General features: G+C 39.7%; 1 pseudogene; it reads left to right on the top strand.

Moving 5' to 3' along the window:
• Window positions 1–4,476: 4,476 nt before the first annotated feature.
• On the top strand, window positions 4,477–10,348 carry LOC120779855 (annotated as a pseudogene).
• Window positions 10,349–11,847: the final 1,499 nt, after the last annotated feature.

The raw sequence follows: 11,847 nt of genomic DNA, 5'->3' as shown, positions 1-11,847 counted from the left end.
CTCTTGGGCTTTCCAAAGGGAGTTTTGCTTGCCAGAATTTGGAAACAATTTCTTTATATGTATAATTTTCAGTATTACAAGTTTTTCTTTTCATTATTAGTGATATTTGAAAAACCAACAAGTTTATTGTTTCTTTTTGGTGTTGCCAATACAGCTGCATTAGTTACTACATCATTAAATTCTCTTATACTTTCATCAATGTACATATCTTCCTGTATTTATTTTGCAATCATTATTGATGAGCAGCCACATTCTTTCTATACTTCAACCAGGTAGTTTTATGAAATGTTAGAGAAACTTTTGTCACAAATATCATAGGTTGAGATATTATATTTAGGTTATTATGCTTATTCATAATAGTGTAGTACAGCTGTCGTCCTTTCGGAGTAATAAGACACCTGCTAGAAATCTTTGACCAAGCGTTCCAGCAATTTTTAAAATCGCTGTATGTAATTTTAAAACGAGGTGGACAGTATGTAGCCGTAAGGTTTAAGTCACAACCCCGATTTTTTGCAGCCTTTGCATAGCTTCCTTGCATTATTAGTGATCTTTCTAAAACCAAAAGGTTTATTGTTTCTTTTTGGTGTTGCCAATACAGCGGCTGGGCTCAGGCCACCAAGGGTTACAGCTTGGCGGACTGTTGACGGCCTAAGTTCTTAAGTTAGCCGCGAATACCCAATAAGCAGTCCCTGACCAAGAGCGACAGGATAGGAGGGTTCGGCTTAAAAGACCTGAAGCATCTTCCGAATCTCCGGTGACGAGGTGAATAGATGCCGCCTCAAAATAAGCATCCACTACCCCATAGAGGGTGGCTTCGAGGGATCACCTACCCACGAGAGGGAGGCAACATAGCGACGAGGGACGCTACAATCGCAAGGAAAAGAAATCCCCAACTGTAAATGCTCGGCCGGGGCATCAGATGGCAGATAGCAAACCAGGGAAAACAAATACAGCCCCCGACTAAAGAGCACAGCACAGACGACAACGCAAGAAATCACGCAACGAAGTAGGACCACGATTTTGACACACGATTTGGAAACGTTTGAACTTAGGCTGACGGCTCAGGCATTCTGTTACCTCAGTATGCAAGAGTGACATCTTGCAGAAATGGCTTTCAGGGTAATGTCACAGGCGCCTCCGTCCCGTTAAAACTTTGGCAGGGCTTCAAATACGTTCGATGCCACGTCGCCATTAGGTTGGCGGTACAGGCTCAGTTGACTTCAATCCTGACTAGTGCTATGGTCCTGGCTCTGAACACGAATTCCCATAAGGTTTCGTGTCAACCCCCGTGTGACCTACCTGCAATGCAAAGATAACCACAGAGACCGAAAATGCAATTGTACAACCGAGCAAAGATAGCGGCTTGAAGCGGGGACCCTTACAAACATGAATAAAGAAAACAATGAAAACAACACACCAGAGCCAAAACAAAAAGGACGAATGGACGACGAATTAAATGCCTTCAGAAGACAAAGCAAAATTTTGCGTTCGCCGCCACAAATGGGAAATGAGAGGACAATCCAAACGGTTTGCATAGAGGAAACCGCCTCATCTATGCCTGAATCAGTGGAAGCAAGCACGGAAACAAGTAATAGGACTCTGGCTATCAACCGAGGCCTACAAAATGGATACAACTCTCCAAGGCAGGAATTCATTAAGAAGATGAGAGCAGAAGAGGATGAAGCCCTTTTAAAGTGCCGTGTTACCCTCAAAAGATGAAGTTGGCAATGCTGAGACAGAAGAATATAAGCTCCGATGTAAAAAATGGGATATCCGAGCTATACGAACTCTTCGACATTATCGGTAGCCTGCGCCGAAACTGGATGAAGGCTCAAAAGGATACGAGACGCACGACCACAACTAGGTCCTTAGATGCATGCAACGAGCACGATGATCTTTCAACGCCAGTAACAGCTCTTCCTAAACGAACGGCACCAAGTCCAATGGAACATGAGTCAGAGAAAAGGGAGCGAGGACCCGGAAATACTGTGCGGCACGTAGTAAGAGGAAAAAAGATATAGCAAGCAAAACGAAGAGCAAACTCAAGGACAAACAGATGACAAGCTCCACAAGCAAAAAACGGCACCCAGAACCAGAGTTCGACCAGAAGCAGTGCTAATCAAACCGGCAGAAGGCCGCAGCTACGCCGGGGTGCTTGAAAACATACGGCAACACGTCATGACAGACCAAGACAAAGTGGAAGTCCGGGCAATACGGAAAACAAAATCAGGTGCCCTGCTCCTAGAACTGAAGAAAGGAGAAAAACCGAAACCAGAGCTCCGAAACGCTCTCACAAGCAACCTACGTGGTATAGCTTCTGTAAGCGAGCTAAAACAGAAAGCCACATTTGAGATCCGAGACCTCGACTCCTCATCCACCGCAGCAGAAATCACGGCCTCCGTAAGACGTTTGCCAACGCAAGCAGATGAAGAAATCATAGTAAGGACCAGCGCTCCAAATACTCGCGAACAAATACACGCATATGTGACGTTGACTGCCGATAGCGCAAACAGGGTACTTAAAGAAGGACACATAAAAATAGGATGGATCAGCTGCAGGATGAAGCTTATGAAGGAAGTTAAAAAGTGCTACAGATGCTTCGGCTTCGGCCATTTACAATGGGAATGCAAAGGCCCCGACAGAAAAGGCCAAGGATTATGTATAAGATGTGGGAAACCCGGACACAAGCTGAAAGACTGCAAAAACTTACCGTGCTGTTGCCTCTGCGTAGAACAGAAGTATACCCAAACAGATCACATCCCAGGGTCTCGGTCGTGTGAGTCGTATAAGGAAAAACAAGGACATGAAGATCTTACAGTGTAACATTCACAGAAGCAAAACGACTGACCATCTCCTGCTGGAACTCGGGACCGAGGTAGCAATCATTAGCGAGCAATACAAAATAGCGCAAGATGGAACATGGCTAGAAGACACCACAGCAACAGCGGCAATATGGCTAACGGAAAGGAGTAGTTTCAAAAAACAAAAAGCGGGAGAGGAAATGGGTTTGTCTGGATAAAAACCGAAAGAATTACGATAATTAGCTGCTACCTGACACCGAGCGACCCTATCACAGAATTCCAAGAAAAGCTCGATGCTATAGAGTATGCTGCACGACAAAGAAACCATCACTTAATCATAGCCGGAGACTTCAACGCCAAAGCCATGGAATGGAGCACACCGACTACAAACCTAAGGGGTCGGAAAATTGTCGACATGGCAGCTAGATTAGGCCTTATCGTCGCCAATAGAGGATCCCAAACCACATTCAGAAGACCAGGATGCAACGACACAACCCCTGATATCACGCTGGTGTCCGAAGGATTCGCAAACCAGCTGCGGAAGTGGAAAGCCTTGGAAGACTATACTGGTAGCGACCACCAATACATATCCTACCTCATAGCTCCAGAAAAAAACCCAGCAACGACGAAAAGAAGAGGAACACGTAAATGGAACGCTTCCAAGCTAGACCCAGGAAAGCTTCTTGCGGCCATAGATGAAAACCCACCAAAATACCACGCAAGTAGCACAGCCAGGTTGATTGTCCAAGCAACTCTGAGCACCATTACTGAGGCATGTAAAGTAGCAATGCCCAAAATAAAAGGCGGACATCCAAAGAAAGCAGTTTACTGGTGGACCGACGAAATCCGAAATCTTAGACAAACTTGTCTGTGCAAAAGACGACGATACACAAGAGCTAGAAGAAGAGGAAGAAACGGAATAGAAAAGCATAGGGAATATAAAGCTGCGAAAACTGAGCTGAAAGACGCAAAGAAAGATAAATGGGAAGAGCTACGTAACGATATAAACAAAAATCCGTGGGGTCTCGGATACAAGATCGTAATGAAAAAACTCGGAGCAAAACAGTCTACCCCTGAGTTAAACGCCGCAGCTATGGAGCACATCGTAAACACTCTGTTCCCAACCCATGACCTGGGAAGAGACCCACCAGAACATACACAAGAGAGCTCATGTCCGCCTTTCACCTTGGAGGAAATGAACACGGCAGCAAACACTTTAAATACCAGAAAAGCCCCTGGGCCTGATGGGATACCAGCGGAAGTGTTAAAGCTAATCGCTATGGAACGACCGCACTTACTGCTATCCATGTATAATGCATGTTTGAACGAGGGTATTTTCCCAGAAATATGGAAGAGGCAGCATCTGACCCTAATAAGCAAAGGCAAAGGAGACCCAGGAACACCATCAGCATACCGATCTTTATGCATGCTAGATACAGCAGGAAAACTATTAGAAAGACTGTTGAAACTCCGCATTATAGCCGCCATAAACGATGCTGGAGGCCTATCAGAGCGACATAATGGCTTCAGACCAGGCAGGTCCACCATCGGAGCTGTGGAAGACATCGTGCGCAGCGTGGAGGAAGCTCATCGAAAGAATAACTTCTCGAGGCCAATAGTCCTCCTCGCAATAATCGACATGTGAAATGCTTTCAATAGCGCAAAATGGGAAAATATGATCGACGCACTAGAAAGTCGCTTCAAAACGCCCCTCTACTTGATGAAAATGGTACGAAGCTATCTTAAAGACAGGAAACTACTATACGATACGAGTGATGGCCCACAAAGTAAGGAAATAACCTCTGGTGCAGCGCAGGGATCAATACTTGGACCAGATCTATGGAATACCAGCTACGATGGAATTTTAAACGTTGAAATGCCTGACGATTGCTACCTCGTTGGCTACGCAGACGATATCGCCGCCGTCATAACCGCGCGTAATACCGACATGGCCAGGCGTCGACTTTCACAAGTTATGATACGAACACAGACATGGTTGGACTCACACGGCCTCAGCCTAGCTGCTGAAAAAACAGAACTGATCCTGCTCACTAGGAAACATATCCCGCTGGAGGTTAACATGCAAGTTCATTCAGAAACTATTAAAACGACGAAAACCCTAAAATACCTTGGAATAAGAATGGACAACAAATTAACGTACTGGGCTCAAATCCAACAAGCTGCAAAAAAGTCAGCAAATATAACCATGGTGCTATCAAGACTAATGGCAAACATCGGAGGCCCACTTGCAAGTAGAAGGAAATTGCTTATGGACACAACACAGTCAACACTATACGGTAGCGAAATATGGGCCGATACATTAAATGTAGAACATAGACGAAAAGTGCTTGCTAAAGTGCAGAGAACAGCGGCCTTGAGAGTCGCCTCGGCGTACCGCACTGTATCCGAATCCGCAGTGCTAGTGATAAGCGGCGTCATCCCAATAGACCTTCTCGCAAAGGAGAGAAGACAACTCTGGCTATGGAAGAAAGACGGAATAGAAATACACATGGCCACACTACAACAGGCGAGGAAGCAAACTCTCGAACTCTGGCAAGATCGGTGGACAAGGGAGAGCAAAGGAAGATGGACCGCAAAACTGATTAAGGAAATAGAGAAGTGGCACAGTAGAAAACACGGCGAGGTAAATTACTATATAACACAGATGCTGTCCGGTCACGGGTATTTCCGAAAATACCTATACAACGTGGGAAAAGCAGAAAGCCCGGCATGTATTTACGGAGACGTGCCACCGGTGGAAAGAAGCACGGAGGACAGTACAAAACAAACTCGGAGAACTAAGTGCGGAAAATCTCTTAGAAAAAATGATATCTAGCAGCGAAAACTGGAAAATAATTGCCTCGTACGTGGAACATGCTCTACGCAGTAAGAAAAGAGACATGGACGCAGATTCCTAATAGAAGACGAGCCAAATAGCTTGATGCTGGCTACAAAATCGTAGGCATCCCTGGACGCAGGGAGAGTAGAAATAGACCTGTAATGGGTCCATCTTGGAAACCTTGCCCTGAAGTAATGCGATTGCGTTCCCGGGGTAGGGGAAAACATTCCATGATAGAAGGGGGGAGTGTTTTAGTGGGTACACCACTCACGTACGATGACGATCCCTATATGGTGCGAAGGCATTTTAAACCCTCCTTACGGCCTAAAAAAAAACAAAAAAAAAAAAAAAATACAGCAGCCTTAGTTATTACATCATTAAATTCTTCTTATACTTTCATCAATGTCTCTTCCTGTATTTATTTTGCAATAAATATTGATGTGTCGGCTGATATATTTTCTACACTTCAACTCGTTAGTTTTATGAGATGTAAGAGAAACTTTTGGCTCAAATATCACGGGCTGTTCGTATAACTTTATTAGTACAGGAAAATGATCAGATTATAAGTCTGTTCATATATCAGCTGTCATAAGCGATCTATCTATATTTTTGACTACAGCAAAGTCTATTAAGTCTGGTATTTTTTTCTATGTCGGCTTACCAAGAGATATTATATCCAGCTTATTATGCTTATTCATAATAGTGTAGTACAGCCGTCGTCCATTCGGATTACTAGAGCATAGTGGCTTAAACGATTTCTAATCAACACTGCCGTGCCACCATGCGCTTTTCCATCCGGATGATTTGTGACATAGAATCTAAATCCCGGCATATTCAAATTATTTTAATTTGATAAATGAGTTTCTGATATAAGCATTAAATCTATATTTTTTTCAGACAGGCATCTATTAATCACTAATTTATGTTGGTTAACACCGTTAGCATTCCATATACAGATAAATACGCTAATTTCTTACTTAATAAATTTTACAGCATCTGATTTTGTCATTTTATTAAATTTTGAATCATGTTTTGAATGGTAGACATAAAATCACACATCAATTGTTATCAATCACTGTGTAAGATTTAAAACCATAGTTTCAATACCCCCATTTGTCTTTGCCTTTCACTATATTTGCATAGCTTCCTTGCATAGTATTATTATTAAAAGTAAAAGGATTTGAACTTTTATCTGAGGTTGATATAATTTCATTACGGGGTGTTTGTATCATTTGGTTACGACGTGCTTGAATGCCCTGTGACAACTTCGATTTCAAATCTTTATATACAGGACAACTCCTGTAGTTAGTAGTGTGATTTCTTCCACAATTGCTGCATTTTTTATTTAAATCGTCTTTCATAAGGGTGCATTTAGAAGTGGGATGTAAATCATCACATACCACACAAACACTGCGAAGAGTGCAATATGATTTGGTATGCCCATATTCTTGACAGTTAGTACAATGTACCGGAACGTTTCTTTTATGTGATTCTTCAACAGTTACTCTGCGATGCAGCAAATATTTCAGATTAGTTATAGGATGTGTTTCATTTTTATTGGATGTGGTACTTTGTTAATATTAAATATATTTACAACAGTTTTAATACCAAAACCGCATTCTTTCAATGCTTCTTTAACTTCACTAAAGTCTACATCGGAATCCATATCCTTAATTACAACAACTAGGCCCTTAGAACTCTTCAGTTGATAAGAATAGTAGTTCTTGTTTTTATTAACAATTTCTATAAAACCTTTTTCAGTGTAGGACTGAAATTTTGTTTCATCTATATTGCATTTTTTCAAAGGTACTATATGATTATTAGTACCTACAATTTTACTTAATTTAGCAACAAGAGCATTACAGGTACGCTCGCGCACATAGGAGCATTTTCCTTCAAAAACCGGACACAAGTAAGAATTAGACTACAGATGCTACTCAAAATTGATTTTTAGTACCTAAGTAACCATACTACAATAAACCGATTAAATGATTGACCTTCAGTCCGCTATATTTCCACACAAGTAGTCGGAACCTAGACTTCGTTCAGGACGTACGTCCTTATTCTCGATACTCTCTATTATTTTCAAAATTTCAACCGGTGTTTCTTGTTGCGTGAAGTGATTTCTGGAAAATATTTGTTATGGATTCTGGACAACATGGTGTGTATTTAATTTTCATAATATAAATATTAATTTAGTTAATGAATTTTTTACTTTTTGTTGGGAAAACAATGAAATATCAAAAGAAAAAACCAAAAAATATTTATATTCGTGTTGGGGTATTATAAATTAATTTTTTTTACTAAACAACAGGGTTTCTACTTATCATATAAACTTAAACTTTTTCCCCATCTTTCCCCCGCTTAAAAATAAGCACGTTGAATTAGGTTTGTCACTTGCATAAAATTAGTACTGCTTTTATTTATTTATTTTAATTAAATACTGAGATCCTGCTAAATTATTCTAGACGGGTGGTATATAAATGGTATAAGGGGCTCTATCGGAACCGGTGTAAAAATTGGACAATGGGCGTGGCACCACCCACTTTTTAGTGAAATCCCACATCTCGGAATCCGACAGACCGATTTCGACAAAATTTTGTATGTGGTATTTTTTTTAATATTTAGATGTCACAAAATGAGTGAAATCGGACTACAATCACGCCTACTTCCCAAATAACACAATTTAAAATTCCATTTGATTCTTTCACTTTCCAATGCACAAATAAAGAAGTTGTTAATATAACGGTATAAAATTTTGCGGAAATAATTCCGTTGAAGTATGCTACCTTCTGACCAAAAATTGTCCAAATCCAACCGAAACTGTTCAAGTTCCTAGGTACCGTATATGTGGACCCGATACCGATAGTTGACTCTTGATCAAAAATATCGTTCAATATGTGAGATATGAAATTGAAATTCACACAATATTTTCCTGAGAATAGTATTTATTTCTGTCAAAAATGGGTTGAATCGGGTCAATACTACCCTGAGCTCCCTAATATAAAGGTTTTCGAACTTCAAGGTCACTTTATGCTGGATATGTCCGCCAATATTTGAGTCATCTCAATGAAAATTTCAGAACATATTTTATTCACAACAGTGTATCTTTGAGGCTTAAATAGATACGATTGGGCGAAAACTTGACCCTCCATATAACTATTACCAAGATTTTCGAACATCCACTTGGCCCTACGTACCCAGGGAACATTTTTTGAGTATGTGGCATATTAGTAGTATGTGGGATGACCAAATGGTCGATACTACCCCCTACTCAAATATATTCAATATAAAATGCTCGATTGCACCCGAACTTAGCCCTTCCTTTCTTGTTTTATTTGAATATATTGAATATATATATTTATTATACTTTCCGCCAAATATTCTAATGCTCATTGCGTCAACGCTAACCCTTGTTCTCTCATTGACAAATGAAGTTGAAGTCTCTCCGAAACTTCATGATAATAGTACCAGCAGCTTTCATAAGATCTATTCCGAGGACTACTTAAGCGATGACGACACAATTAGTATGTTAAGTCAACAGTTGAATTAGAGCAGCGCAAGTACCGTTTGTTCACCTTCAACACTAGAACGACCATCGCTGCAGCAGAATCGCCGGTTACTTCATCAACTCTTTCTTTATACAACGGGACAAATACAAAAGTTTCTCCAAACTCTACCTACAAATCTTCGTACTTCGATTTTTTGGTTAAAATCTATACATAAATAACCTGGAACGTGAGCGATCACCGATGTTTGGTCAAAGTGGTAATAACTTAAGAAATGACTTAAACGCTTCAGTATTAAATGTATCCTTCAGTGGAGAATCGAATGCGCATTTAACAGCGCAAAAGAACGGTTTCTACGGTCAGTATCGCATCGGGAGACCAATGAGCCAGCGCAACTTCTCTGGAAATTCTGGTGGATTACACTCGCTATTTTCATTGTACAGTAACACGGTGTATCAGCGTCCTGCTTCGACAAATTTAATCACACCATATCGGTTTAGCACCACTTGTATTGCACAAACGCCTGCCACGTCCTGGTTATCAACTGGAAGTTTGAACCAACTTAACAAAAATTTTCCAGAACCACGGCAAACAATGACCACAATTGAAGAAAATTTAACTCGCGCTTCATCGCAATCATCGAGGTTCGAGTCTCAAAATGACCGATTAAATATGTCACGTGGGAACTCTTTCAGCAACGGAAGTAAAGACAATGCGGCTCATCCTACAGCTTCAGAAGCCACAAGGAGCTTTCAGCCAATTGACGCTGGCACGTCCCTCGCTGTTGACTAACCCGCAGTTGGTGACTCCATTAACAGTAAATTGTGGTTTGACATCACCTCCCGCCAGTCAAGCGCCATCTATGGGCGACCTTTGGGATGCACCCGCTCAAAGAAAAGGTCTCGAAGGACTTGACATATTTAACTTACGTAAAATTAACGATGAACTGCCACTGCCCACTCATAAATATAAACGCGGTGATCTGCTCAAAAATGGAAGGAAAGCCAATTAATTTCTCAATTTCAAGTTCTGCTATGATTCATACACATAATTGTTTTTATCACCACACATTAAACAATATTAATTTAATTTATTGTTTAGTTAACAAGATAATTGTAACTTTTACTATATCGTATCGCACAATTCTTTCATAGCTTGTACACATATTTTTTTATTATTTATACAAAAACGTTAAAAGGCAGCAGATTGAAAACAAAGTTGTGTTCAAAAATGTTGATTTGCTAACATAATACTGACTACATTAATGGTTACATTAGTGGTTTTGGATTGTAATTTTATTTTTAAAGTTCTAGTTATAATCGTAAACTAAGCTCTGCCATGTAAACTCATTTGTAAATTGTTTTTACAAGTTGACATGTTCAAAGAATGTCTTAAGAAAGGAAGGAATCTTAAGACTACTTTCAAGCTTTCATATAAAAAAAAAAAAAACGAAAAAAAAAAAATAAAAATCACTTTAAATAATTTTGTCCGGTTTTTGAGATCATATGCTCCTATGTGCGTCGTCTGAACCATTGCTTAGTAAGGCAAATCTGATTTTTAAAACTTCAGGTTTATTCTTAATTGGTATTAGTGTGCCGCCTTGAAATTTTTTAGGATTGAGCGCAGACTTTGAAGGACTTACTTTCCTTTTTATACTAACGTAACGGTCAATGCCAGTTTGTACAGAGGGGCCTTTTTTATTGGTACGTTCTCACCTTGCGTTATGGTTTTCTTCGCTGCCTGCGCGCTTGCTTGTACCTGTTTAATTGTTGGTGTGGTCACGTTTGTTGCTGGCCGTTCTCTGCTGCTTTTGTTATCTATAAGCTCTGCTTATGGTGATTCTTAGTTAGTCGCTGCGATGACTCATCCTTCCCACCGTTGCTTTGTTTGTTGATAGGAGCTGAATTTGCAGGCTCGACAAAGCTAATGTAGGCATTCAGAGAATGACTACGGCCTTGTTGGTGGGGCTGCACTGCGCTCATGTTTTTGTTTTAATGTTTATTTCGCACTGAAGTATTATTTGTTATTTTATTATGTTTATGGTTTGTGAACAGTTTATTTTTTTGTGATTTTTATGTTTTGCTTAATGCACTTTTTGAATATTTGTTCCCTTATTTTTATTTTTTTTTGTATAAAGTTTTTACGGAGCGCATCAAGACCGCGTCCGTATAGATTGAAAGCTCACATGTCACTCTATACAGGGCAAGTTGAATACAAAATTAATAAAATAAAAAATGAATATGAGATAACATATTTTGTTTATTTGTACTTAATAACAAAGCGAATAAAATTAGTATCAATTCTTTCCAAATTTGGAAGTAGTCCACGGGGGTAACGGGGAAAAACGTTTTCGTTTTTATATATTTAGTAATTCGTTACTGGCGATTTTTTTTTAATAATTAGCATTTTGCAAGTGTAGAGAGAAATAGGACACTTGGCTACTATTGATTATTTCTCATTTGAAAATCGAGAGTTTTGCTAGAAAGTTATTGATCGGGGATAAGAGGATACCCTATTTTTTTAGTGTGAGAGCGTCTCAAAATTTGTGTTTTTTGTAACATGTTTCGTTGCAGCTAGATAGGACAAAATAAACATTTATTACGATTAAAAATTATTATATATTAGACAATTAATATATAAACAAAAAATATTTTAATATTTTCTATTATTTTATAGCATAATAAAACAGCTGACTTTT

The sequence above is a fragment of the Bactrocera tryoni genome, unplaced genomic scaffold (assembly GCF_016617805.1).
Source record: "Bactrocera tryoni isolate S06 unplaced genomic scaffold, CSIRO_BtryS06_freeze2 scaffold_11, whole genome shotgun sequence".
Lineage (NCBI taxonomy): Eukaryota > Metazoa > Arthropoda > Insecta > Diptera > Tephritidae > Bactrocera > Bactrocera tryoni.
Note: the sequence above shows the minus strand (reverse complement) of the source record. Positions and strands in the feature narration are given on the sequence as shown.